Source organism: Cannabis sativa, chromosome 4 (assembly GCF_029168945.1).
Source record: "Cannabis sativa cultivar Pink pepper isolate KNU-18-1 chromosome 4, ASM2916894v1, whole genome shotgun sequence".
Lineage (NCBI taxonomy): Eukaryota > Viridiplantae > Streptophyta > Magnoliopsida > Rosales > Cannabaceae > Cannabis > Cannabis sativa.
In genome coordinates this window covers 7893586-7907768 of record NC_083604.1, presented here as the reverse complement: position 1 = coordinate 7907768, position 14183 = coordinate 7893586, and positions in this window count along the sequence as shown.

The following is a 14183-nucleotide window of genomic DNA, read 5'->3' as shown; positions in this document are numbered from 1 at the left end:
TCGGAGACATTGGATTTTCTTGCCGACTTCTCCTTCTACTATTTCTTTAAACTCTTTAAATTTTGAAAAAGTTTCGGATTTTTCTTTCATAAAGAAAACCCATACGTACCTTGAGAAGTCATCGATGAATGTAATCATGTATCGCATGCCGCTGATTGATGGTTGTTTGACTCGCCCAAACACGTCAGGATGGACCAGCTCCAATGGTGCTTTAGCTTTGAACTTTGAATCTTCATACGGTAATTGATGGGCCTTACCGTATTGGCAGCTAGCACATACAGTTTCTGTTCTGACCTCAAGTTGAGGAAGACCCTTCAGCATAGACTTCTTCATCATCACCTTGAGTTTATGATAACTAACATGTCCTAGCCTTGCATGCCACAAATCTGTTGTTTCATTCTTCCGAGTCTTGTCTACATAAGCGGACTCTGCTGACATTACATAGAAAGACTCTAAGCGTCGTCCTCTCATCATTGGTGTTCCAGAGATTTCAAGATCTTGGTAGATCTTGACATCTTGAGGACCGAATCTCGTATGGTGGCCTGTCGCCGTAAGTTGCGCCACTGATAGCAAGTTTTTCTTCATCCCAGGTACATGGTAGACATCTTGGAGTGATACTTCTTTTGGGCTGAATCTTGGCGTGATTGTTGTTTTACCGATGTGCACGATCGGTAATCTTGAGTTATTGGCTGTCACCACTACGCGACCACCTTTATATTCTGTCATGTCTTGCAGCTTCTCTTCATCTCCTGTCATATGATTTGAGCAGCCAGAATCGACTATCCAATCATTATTGTAGTCGATCTTTCCTGGAACAGAAGCTGTCAAAGCTAATTCTTCTTCCTCCACTATGAATGATGCTTCTGCGTCCCATTCTTCATCACTTGTCCTTTCTGCATTTGATGTGGCTGCATTGCCTTCTGCACTTTTCTTCTTGAACCAACAATTTTTAGCCACGTGGCCATACTTGCCACAGTTGTAGCATTTTCCATCAAATTTATTGTTATTCTTTGATTGACCACCCCGTTTGTCTTTATTTGAAGCTCCCCCTATTTGGGAGCTCCCATGATGACTATCCTTGTCATCATGTTTTCTAGTATTTCTACTAGTATTTGGTCGGGGTCGTCCTTTCTTATCTCTACTAAAGAGTGCTTCTTCGTCACTCTTTAATGAGACTCCAGACATTTGCTTAGCTAATACTTCTTGGTCAGCTAGCAAGTTTTCTAACTCAACAAGAGAAGGTTGGCTTGGCCAACCTTGTATTCCAGCAATAAAAGCTCTAAATTCTTGCCTTAATCCATGAATAATAATTCTTCTAATTCTAGCATCTAACATGCCAGCACCAGAGTCTAAAGCAGAGATTTCGCGACAAAGAGATTTTACCTTGGTGAAGTATTGGTTGATCGTCATGTCGCCCTGCCTAATTGAGAGAAGCTCGTTCTCCAGAAGCTGCAATCTCGTATCATTCTTCTTGGTGAACAGTGATGCAAAAGTATCCCATGCTTCCTTCGGTGTCTTCGCCGGCCTGATGTGCTCCAACATCTCATCTTCGACTGTGGTCCGAATTGCAAACATGGCTTTGCCTGCTTTAATCTTCCATTTCTTTATAGCGGATGCATCCTCTGGTTGTGTGACTTCATTGCCACCAACGATCTCCCATAAGTCTTGGCCTTGGAGATATGCCTCCATGTGCATTGACCACGTGTTGTAATTTTGGTTGTTAAGTTTCTTAATTCCGCCGACCACTTGAAGGTCACCCATCGTGCAAACTCTGTAGTACTAAACCACACACGATTACTCTAAGAAACTCAACAAAAGACTCTTTCAGAACAAACTCGATCCGGCTCTGATACCACTTGTTGGACACCACAACACGTGAAAAACGTAATTACTTTATTATTGTAAAAGTAATTACACCAAGACTTGAATACTTTTTACTAGACCACAATACACCAAACACTCACACTCTTTTATTTTATCACTAGACACCTTTACTACACACTTGTGTATAACTCACACTTTTGGGACACTTTGTCTTTAAACACTTATTAAGAACTCACAAACTTTAGACTCTTTTACTCACACTTGAACTCTCTTGCTCAAACTTGCATCTTAAGCATACACCTCACTTATATTTATAGGCTACAAAGGATGTATCTAAAGATTTTTAGATTTTTCTAATTTACTAGCTAATTAATTACTTCTTACTATTTTCTAAACAACTCTAGAATTATCTAATCTTAGTTCTAGTGATTCTAAGTTTTCTCTAAAACTTTCTAGAGTGTTCTTGATTTCTCTTACAAATTTCTTAGAAAATTGTAAAACATTCTAACATATTCTAGATTTGATAATGATTTTTAACACATGGCAATCAAAGCCACAATATTACAGTCTTTTATTTACATAATTGGATATGGTTCTAATGAATTCCAAGTTCTTATATGGCAAAGATGGCGTCTCTTGTTTTCTCCTTTTATAAAACTTGAATTCTTCATGAATTTGTGTGGGATCTTAACACAAGGCATAAATGAGTAATACATTGTTTTCTACATGATGCTCGAGCTTCCGAGAGGCTCCTCGCACGAATACAATGTTTTGATAAGCTCACCATGAGCCATCCGATTAACAAGAAATTATAGCGCACATGACTACCTGCTTCTAACTAAGTAGCTCAATGGTGATAGCCGGCCAAAATCGTACCTGAGAAATAGTGTTCGAGGTTGAGATTTGATGTACCTAAGAAAAAAATAAAAATTATTGGGCACTTAATGAAAGAAAAATGTGATATTTTTTATTTTTTTTAAAATATGTATTTTTTAAAAGGAATAAAATAAAATTTGGACCCTGCGCTAGGTGGGCTTAGGCGTAGACCTAGCCCAAGATTTGCTAGTGCTAGTGGGAGATGTTCCGTACCTCTTTTGTCACTTGCTATGCAGCGCAAAACTACTTTTGACTCAAAATATAGGCCTCCCTTTCAGGAGTAAATACTAAGATATCACCAAGAATAGATAATGACTCAGATAACTTTATAAGATCAAAAAGAAAAAAAACATAATTACATCTTGTCAGCTTGTAATACGACCATATTGAGATACTTATGAGTCTCGAATCGATTGAGACTAACAAGAAAATAATGGATCACGATCCAAGATAAGATAAATATCCGAGATGTGTGTGCATCCGAGATAAAAGAATAATCTCAGGAGAGAGAAATAATGAAGAGGAAAGTACATACAATTTTCGATATAAACAACACTTCGTTAAGGGCCGTATGGCACAATTTTTAAAGAAGTTAAAAATTAGTTTTAAAAAAATTGTAATAAAAAGATATTTAGTAAGCAATTAAAAAAAATTATAAAATAATTACGGCTAAAAATTAAAATTGGCACAATCTAATTTTTAGCAAAAACTTTTTTAATTAAAATACTTAATAATAAATTATTTTATGCTAAAAATGTTTTTAATTATTTATGATATATTATAAAAAATAAAAATATTTCTTTTGAAGGAAAAAATATTTAAAATAAATAATATTTAAATTTCTTATTTTTTATTTTGTTTTAAAAAAATATTTTATATTTATATTTATATTTTTATTACTAACAAATTACATATAAACTACAATTTTTTTTTTAAAAAAAATGCTAAAAATATAATAAATTATTTATATCAAATGCATATAAATTTCATATTATGAGAGAAAATAATTAAAAATATATAAAAAAAATAAAATTTTTATTTCACATTGTACAATTTGTTAGGATCAGAACTTTCGAGACACCTTCGTTTTCTCTAAGAGCATGCTTACCTCGTCAATATCCTCTTCATCTTCCTCTAATAGCAGTGGTCATCATGACCATCTCCAACCTTTATGTTTCCCAACACACCTTCTTCACCCTTCGCAATGTCATGGTGGCGCCGCATTTATGGCAATGGACACTCAACGACCTCCCTTCAAATCGTTGAGGTCAGATCCTACTCGAAATCAAAGAAATTTAAGGCAAGCGTGGATCAACATTAATGAAAGTTTTGTAGGTTTGATCTTCTCTCCAAGTAAATCTCATGATAATCTCTCTGTGTATTTATTTTTTTTGGGTCTTTTCAAATCCTAAGCTTGTTCTTAGATTAATTACTGTGTCTACCAACCTGGTCTGTGAGTTGATTTGGATAATCCCCCACCTGAAAAGGCAATTAAATGCTATATGATCGATTTTCTCAACCACTCGATCGAGTATACCTAGTTCTTTTATCTTAGTCTATTTAAGGGCTAAATCCCAGGTTGTGTTTTTTTTACCTTATTTGCTCAAACTTTCCTTTCTTTTCTGATATTGTTTTGCCAATCATGAAAGACTTAGCCCGTTCTTTTTCTAACGCCTTGAAGCTAACTGACACAGAGAATACTGTGCATTCTCTTGTTGACTCTACTGATATCCATGAAGGACTTCCACTAGCCCTGCCCTTATTCCACCTAATGGCCAGTCTTTACACCATAAAAGGCTTTAAACACAATGCATTGAATAAATTCTTAGAAAAGTATTAGAAGGGAAGGTTCCCTATTTGTGTCAAAGAAAGATCACCAAACTCCAGCCTGTACCTCATTGCCTTCCACTTTGAAGGTGATAGGTGAAGAGCTATCATAAACCAACCCTAGATTTTTGACAAATTCCCAGTCCTATTAGAAATACCAGACTCTGACTCCACTCTTGTTCCTGAAGTTATTTGTAAGATCCGATTATGGGTCTAGATACATAACATCCCCTTCTCTCGAAGATCCATATCTTTGGCAAGACTCGTTGGCCAAATTGTTAGAGTCTTGTTAGAGATACATCAACCATCCCCCCTCAAAACTTGGGGTTCTTACTTACAGATTTGTGTTATGTTCGATGTCACCAAGCCTCTCGCGAGGTGTGTTCCTATTCTCTTTCCTGGAATGATCTCTGCAACATGGATGGAGTTGAAGTATGAAGATTTCCCAGACCATTGCTACTACTGTGCATGTCTTAGCCACACTTACACAGGGTGTACCGATTATATGAGAGATATTGATGAGTCCCCACACCCGCACTGCTCCCATATGAGAATGTGCTTAGACCAATCCTCAAGCCTAACAAAAGACCATTTGGATTACCCCCTTACTACAATCAGCCAAGGCTCCAAGAAATTCCCTAACCAAACCAATTCATGCAAATGCCAAACCAACACGTTACAGACATTACCGCCCACAATGCGTCCCAAGGGCCACATAACCAGCAGGATTTCTCTCTAGCTTCAGGGTAGGGATCATACAGACTCAGCTGGCATGTTCATCTCAAGCCAAGAGATCCCTAAAACCAATATCAGCCCTAAAATTTACCCCAACAACCTCCAACCAACACTCCCACCAAACTAACAAAACCAAACACACCTTGACCCCTTTTTTACTACCTTGGTGTCAGCTGCTTCTGGAGGTTTTATTACATGCTTTGCATCCTTGAGGCATACCTATTCCCCTAGCTCAAGAAGCTCCACTTCCCCAACTGCTAGTCCCATCAATGTGCCCCCAATGGTTTTTAATTCTAACCCAGCTTCTTATTCCATTCCTAACTTTGTTATTGTAGGAGCCCCCAATCCCCTTACTTTTTCTGTTGAAAGATTTGAAGGCCCACAAACAAGACTGTGACAAGGAAGAACCAGCAGACCAGTGGTGTTGGACAACTAGCTACAATGGGAAATGATCAGAGAGAGTTGATGAAAAGGACAAGAAGCCAACCACAACACAAAGTAGTGGATGTGGCTTCTAGTGAAGAGGCAAGTCTTGTTGATGAATAGGCCTGCCTACAGACATTATTGTCCTTAGTTGGAATACTCGAGGTCTTGGAAGTGATCGAGCATTCTTAAACCTCTCCCTGCTGGTTAAGATGTACAAGCCTTCTTTGCTCTTTGTCATGGAGTCTTGATTAAGTAAGGGGTTTGTTGATAGACTTAGGAATAGACTAGGTTTTGCTAATGGTTTTGATGTCCCTCGTGTTGGCTTAGAAGGCGGCCTTTTATTTTTTTCGACTATGGATGTTGATGTATTCATTTTTATTACTCTATTAATTATGTTTATTGCTATGTCTTTGGTGTCAATTTTTCTGATTTTTATTTTACTGGTTTTTATGGAGCCCCTACTCCTTCGAATTGTGCTAGCACTTGGAAAATTCTTCATAAAATTTCTCATTCACGTGCCCTTCTTCCTTGGATTATTATGGGAAACTTTAATAATTTTTTAACTTGGGAAGATAAAAGTAGTAGTAACAACATGATAGGACCTTCTGATCACTTTAGAGATTTCATGGCTAAATTTTATGTCTAGGTTATTAATTTTAAGGGTCCTCGCATGACTTGGAATAACAACAATGCCAAAGATGGTGATCCAAAGTCTGTGAAATTGAATAAATTAGATATATGGGTACAAGTGCATGGTCTATCCTCTGGTTTTATGACAGAGCGCGTTGTTAAGGAAGCATCTAAGACCATTTGTATGTTTGTGGAGGTGGATCCAAAAAACCGTAATGGGCTTTGGCGTGATTATTTACGAGTACATGTGACTGTGAATATTGATGTTCCACTGAAGAGACGAATGAGGATGAAGAAAATGGGTGGGGATTGGTTCTAGGCTAACTTTAAATATGAGTTTGCCCCTACTTTTTGCTATATTTGTGGTATCATTGGCCATACAGAAAACTTTTACCATAAGTTATTTGATACCCTAGAGGAGGATATTATTAAGCCTTACGGTGAGTGGATGCATGCTCAACCTCAACGAAAGAATTTTTTGCTTAGTTCACAATACGTGCGGACATGCTTGGAATCTGATGGTCGTTTTTTCAGTAACAGACCAATGACTAAAGATGGTGGTTCTGGTTGCGGGCTGATGAATCGTGATGGTGACGAAGATTGTGGAAAATAGAAGTTACCATGTATAGAAGATTCTAGGTTTAATGTGCATTCAAATTTGCCTAGTGGTCTTCCTGGCGACTCGGGTGGAATTTAAAATGATAAAATTATGGATCTTTAATGAGAAAGTCTACTATTATGGAGAATCATGTAGATGGAGATAATATGATTATGATACAACATAGTGATAAGCATGTGCCTCGTGGGATTTTTGCAGATTCTAAAAGGCGTAGGCCCAATGAAGTAGAGAATGTGGATGGTGGGCCTTTTGACATGGAAGCTGAAGTTGTAATGATGACCACTGGTAATGGGCTCTCAAAAAATGGGCTTGAGGTAGGTCCTAATTTTCAGGCTCACCGGACATTATGAGTATCCTGAGTTAGAATTGTCATGGGCTTGAGAACCCATGAGCTTTCCAAATCCTTAAGGATCTTGTAATCCAAAAGAAATCCAATTTTATTTTCTTATGTGAAACTCTTAGTCGTAAGGATGTGGTTGAAAGACTGTGTGTCGCTTTGGGATTTGATGGTCTTTTTACGGTGGATGCTTATGGTCGTAGTGGGAGGTGTTTCCTTATTATGGTAGAATGGAGGTAATGTTAATTTACTTTGGTATGCTAATAGCTATGTGGATGTGGAGGTTGTTTCTTTGGAGCAGGGTATTTGGTGGCTCAAAGGCCTATATGGTCAACCAAATCATAATGCTCGTTCTTCTACTTAGGATCAGCTTCAGTTTCTTTTGTAAGCTTCTAGCCTTCCATGGTGTGTAATGGGTTATTTGAACAATGTTTTGTCTCATGATGATAAGAAAGGAGGACTTTCCTATCCTAATTGGTTGATTGAAGGATTTCAAAATACAATTTTTGATTGTGGTTTAATTGATTTAGAGTTAATTGGAAATCAATTTACTTGGGAAAAAAGTCAAGGAATGAATTCTTGGTTGGATGTTCATCTCGATAGAGCTCTTATTTCTAGCTATTGGCTCCAATTATTTACAGCAGCTAAGTTGTATCACATGGAGCTGAATGTTGGAATTATTTTATCAGGATCTTAGATCTACTCACAAGTATGTTGATTAACAACCTAAATATGAACTTCTAAAATGAAATTAATTAAACACATATAAAGTATGAGAAACCTTACATTGAGTGCAGCGGAATAATATGTCTCCTCCCACTCAGATCTCTAACCCTTGATTCCTTTCTGTCGCAGTACACAGCCTTCCTCACTATGATTGAGGTATTACTTGATGTGTGTGGGCACTACTCTATCACTTAGAGGGATTTCGAAAACAGAGAAGAAAGAGAGAGAGAGAGAGTGGCAGCTTCAGGAGTGTTTGTGTGAAAGAAAATAATCCAGTAATGTGTGTTTGAAACCTGAAGCCTTTACCTTCTATTTATAGAATACCACATAGGGTTAAGGTTGAATTACTTGGCATTAAAAAATTGAAAAATAAATTATAAAAGGGAAGCAAAGTGGCCGGCCATAGGAATATGGAAACAAGCCTCTCACTTTAGCAACTTTCCTATTTTATCATTCCTAGTTTCCCATTTTCTCAAAGATTGCCAATTCTTTCATTCAACCACATAAATGTCAAATCTAATTATTTAATAATTATAATTAATTATCAAATAACATATTGTCATTTATTTTATTTATTAATAAAACTAATCAAAGTTTCCCAATTAATAAATATATCCTTTAAACTCTCTATTTACTGTTTTACCCTGAATAAGTGATAAATTCACAAATAGACATAGTCTAATTTGAGAATTATAATTGATTAATTAAAACCAATTAAATGAGTCTTACAAGTAATATTGTCTCAACTAGTGTGGGGACCATGGGTTTATATATCCGAGCTTCCAATAAGCAGATCAAGAATTTACATCTTAAATTCACTGACTTATTAATTCTTCGTTGAATCCACGCATAGAACTTAGAATTGCACTCTCAGTTATATAGAACGCTCTATATGTTCCACCATATAGACACGTCATTAATTATCCATTGTTATAATCCTAATTTGATCAATGATCCTCTATATGGATGATTTACACTGTAAATGGATTTAATTACCGTAACTGTTGGAAATTATTTTACCAGGATCTAGATTTACTAACAAGTATGTTTGATTAACACCCTAATATGAATTCTAAAACAATGAAAATAAACACATATAAAGTTTAGAAAACCTTACAGTGGGTGCAGCGGAATATTATGACTCCTTCTGTTCAGATCTCTAGCCCTTGATTCCTTTCTGTCGCAGAGCATCACCAAGATCTGAACCTGGATCTTCTTTTCTCCTTCTTTGATGCAAATTTTCCATAGTCTTATATACTATGATTGAGGTACCACTTGATGTGTGTGGGCACTACTCATCACTCAAAGGAATTTTGAATTTTCTCTCTATTTTTCTCTCTTGAATTCGTGCGTTCTATCATGGAAGAGAAGAGAGCAAGGGCTGCTATATATAGGGAAAAGGGAGAGCACAACTTTCCAAATAAGCAGTTTCCTCTTTTACTGTGTAATTGATTAACTGCCTTATTTAGTGTGATCCACCACTTTCCTATTATTGCTAGGCTTTGATTTGCAATTACATGGCAATTAAAATTGAAAATAATAATTGGAAAACAAGCAAAGAGGTGGCCGACCATGGTGTGTTATGGGCCTCACTTGGATTTGCAGTTTCCTCAATTTTATTTCTATTTCTCCAAAAATGCCATTTTTCCAATTCTAACCATTTAAATGCCAAAACTAATTATTTAATAACTAAAATAGATTATTAAATAATATTGTCATTTGAAATAATTATTAATTAGACATACAAAGTCTCTTAATTAATAATTTAACCTAGAAACCCTTTTATTTACGATTTCATCCTTACTTAGTGAGAATTCATAAAGTAGACATAGTCTAACTTTTAGAATTATAATTGATTAATTAAAATCAATTAACTAAGTCTTACAAGCAGTATGATCTCAACTAGTATAAAGACCATGGGTCTATATAACCGAGCTTCCAGTAAGCCGAACCGAATTTACCAAGTAAATTCCCTAACTTATTAATTCCTCATTGAATCCACACTTAGAACTTGGAATTGCACTCTCAGTTATATAGAACGCTCTATATGTTCCACGATGTAGACACGTCATTAGTTATCCATTGTTATAACCCTAATGTGATCAACGATCCTCTATATAGATGATTTACACTGAAAAGGCACTACTGTTACCGCTACACCTTCAATGTATTTTATCCTTAAAACACTTAACCCTGTATAAATGATATTTTAGCTAAGTGAAATGAGATCTCCACCATTTATCTTCGTTTGGTTAAGCTCGAAGGAAATCATCCTTTACTTTCTATTTGCCAAATAGAAGCTATAGATTCCATATTTATGTTAGCGCTCCCATTCAAATGCATTACCGTGTTCCCAAAATGTACGTATCACCCTGACCCAAAAGTAGGCTTAACTAACAAATCAAAGAACATGAGTAACACTCTTGAGATTGAACTTAACCATATCAGGATTAAGATCATTTGATCTAGGATCAACAGGTGATATTGAATTGAATAGATATTACGGTAAATTTTAATATATCTAATCAAAGTTCAATATCGGTCCCTTCCGATGTATACTCCATACATCCGATACTGGTAAACTTTGCCATGGAAAGGACATAACACTTTTCTAAGGTGTAAGAATACCTATCGCTGATTATACCATGTCAGTCTAAATCCAGTGTTTTGACAAATCAGGGAATAAACTTTTGAACATATAATAAAGATTATATTCCATTGTGCTGACAACACTATAATCTTTAACAAACTCATATGTTCTGGACTTAAAAAGAATTCATACATTATATACATATAATCATGAAATAAATCATGTGAACCATGCAACATAAAATGTTATTTCTGATCTTTATTAATAAGTAAATCTGATTATATTGAAATGAGTTTTATTTAGGGCACAAAACCCAACAAACTCCCACTTGCACTAGTATAAAACAAAATGTGCATTTCAAATAATCATTAACACCTTGATATACCAATCAAGTGTAATAGTAGTAAACTCCTCGTAATAGGATCTGACAGGTTGAATTAAACACAACCTCTTCTCCACCATTACTCTTCCTTAATCACAAAATCCTTGATAATGTGAAATTCCTCTCTATATGTCTACTCTCTTGGGATACTGGATTCTATACTTTTGGAAACTACTTCTTGGTTATTCAGGAAGTAACCCTAGTAGTTAAGGCAAGTTGGAACGGTGCCACAAATGTATAGAACTTTCCTTAGACTGAATAAATATCTTTCCTGCAACTTTTAACATTCAGTCTCTCTCTGGTAGACTAAGAGATTTCAGATAGGTTTTTACACTTCTCCAAAATCACTACTCCACCCCCAGAGTAATCACCATCCTATCAACAGACTTTCTAGCACACAGACAAGTCTCGAAATCTGATGTGGTGTAGTCTAAGAGTTTTAAACACACCCTTATCGACTAACATATAGTTCCTCTTCTTAATCTTAAGATTTACTTGATTGTCTTCCAATGTTCTTCTCCTGGATTAATCTGATACTTACTCATTACTCTCACTCAACAGCAGGTGTCCGGTCTAAGGCATACAAAAGCATATCTGAGACCTCTCACTGTTGATTCAAGAAATTCTTTCATGGCTTTATCTTTTCTGGAATAGTTAAGACTTTTCCTTAGATATCTAAAATCTATGCTCCGAAGTTTTGAAGCTTCTATAGATTTCCATTGGAAAGAAAATGCTTCAGCATCTCATGCTTGCATTAGAGTAAGTAATTTCCAGGTATACCACATGCCATAGGTTTAGATAAACTCAAACCTATAATACTAGGAACAGGAAGTTTTGTTAAGTCCATTGAATAAACTTATGAACGAAAATTTCCTTTCATGTCCTTGTAATAGAAAACTTTAAGTTACTCCATGTGAATGGATCAAACCATAGTTCTATTGGCTTTCTTCTTAGTTTCTTATCTTGACACTCCATTACTTGTTTAAACTCACAATGGATTTTAATAACTAGTATCTTCCAAGTCATGAGAAGGTAAAGTTCCTAGAAACTCTCCCACTACGACAAGGTACCGTAAATTATGTCTAAGAAAAATAAATGGTATTGACCTCTTCGGTTGTGTTAAGACAACAGAGGCAGTGGAATCATCTTGTAAAATAAGATGATAGAACACTTTTGGAATCAAGAAAAAATATCTCCTTTATTTGTTACTTTATTTTCAGACTTAGTCATTTTCTTAGAAAAGTAGTATTTGTTTAAACAAACACTTTCTTGTCTAATGACTATGGGATGCTCCACCCCTAATCACTTAGAATAGCATGCAAACCAGGGTTAGCAGTTCTAGCTTTTCTTAAGATTTTGATTAGCTCATCCATGAATCTAGTAATGATTTACATAAAGTATACAACCATTGCATCATTCTGAAATTATATTACCATAGAAGGATTTAGGCAACGACTAGTAACTAATCATCAATATGCAACTTGAATTTCTGGGGAGGTAAGTTTGGATATAATTCAAAATCAAATTAATGATCTTTGAACTGCATATCTACTAACTTTTTCTCCACCCCTATCAGTTTGCAAGATCTTTAACCACTTACCATTGCTTAGAAATTCATGAAATTTTTCAAACATTTCAAATTTCTTTTGCATAAGGTAAAATCTAGAGTGATCGTTTTAAGAATACAACGAAAACTCATATCCACCCCTGAATGTACATCCATCTGCGAATGAGATGAACTTACTTTCAGTGGATATAGGCATATTAACTCTTTGCAGAGATTGATCTTGTCAAAACCACTATGAACAAGATACAAAAGCCATAGATTTATTTGGTTGTGTCTCTTGATAACTTAAGTTTAGTTACATCAAAGAGTTCTTAGAATAGTGCAAGTGGATTCTGGTCACAGAATACTAAACTCATACAGTTTAAATCTATTGAAAGAAAATGGTTACGAAACACTTGTGAAAGTGTAACTGTATAATTAGTAATTCTTTCTTGGACCACCATTACTAATCTAACTCTATGATTTGCCTATACAAGTAGGAGATTTCTAAGATTGAGGATTTATATCATTTTGGGATAGAATTTCGGGAATATAATCATATGCGTCATTTAATTTCTTAAGAGAAAATATTGAATGACTTTAAATGATTTATAGACCATTCATCCAATGATATGTTATTAAGCTGATTCGAAATGAATAAGCTAAGAGGAATTAGGATAATTTCGTTTTAAATAAGAATCCAACGATGCTCCGATTAGCGAGAGTCAAAGTAATCTTATTTATACAATCTTCTTGTTTCATATTGTAAAATACTAGTCTAAGGTGTCATCAATTGATGAACAGCTAGATGTTGCATATACAATATTTATCTTTCGAGATCTAGCACTATTATGTTAGTCTAATGGTGAAAATCCATTAGGGATTTATCTCATTGGAAAAACAAACCAAGTTAGACCAACAATGAAGATTCGAAATTAAGCTACAATTTAATAACAGAAAATAACATGGTTCAATACAAATTCATATACAATTCAGAAATTATGAAGCGTATAGCAAGGAGGCATGACAAGTGAAAATACTAAAACATACAATCCTAAATAATTTCCAAGGTTTTCAACAAACTGATATCAGTGTCCCGTTTAGACGAGAGTTAAAGCTACCATCCATTGAATAGAGTTGTTAGCTCATCTAAAATGATCAACATTCTAGCAACCTTTTATTCGATCAAGATTGGAATCCACGTTGTCCCGTTTAGGCGAGAGTCAAGGCTATTCTATCTTATGAGCTTCCACCATTGTTTCATATTCTTGCAAGTCTTATACAGTCGCCACCATTAGGGTGATCAAAACTATATAAAAAACTTACAAGATTAATTATCTTTCGAGATTAAACGGTGCTAACTTGCTAATGAACGTTCCTCCATTAGGGAGGATTACTCACTAAAACAATAGCTATGTAAAACCAACAATGGAGATCGAATATCCTTATAATAATAAAGCTCATTATTTAATGAAGGTTGTATTTTCTTTTAATATTTATTTTTAATCAATTTATTTTAAATATATATTTATTTAATTAAAATTTCTAATTTAGAATAAAATATTCTAAGTATAAATTTTAATTTAATATTTATAAATTATACTTAGATGGATATGAAAATAACGTGAATTATTTCCATCTTAGTAATAATTTCCATAAATATTT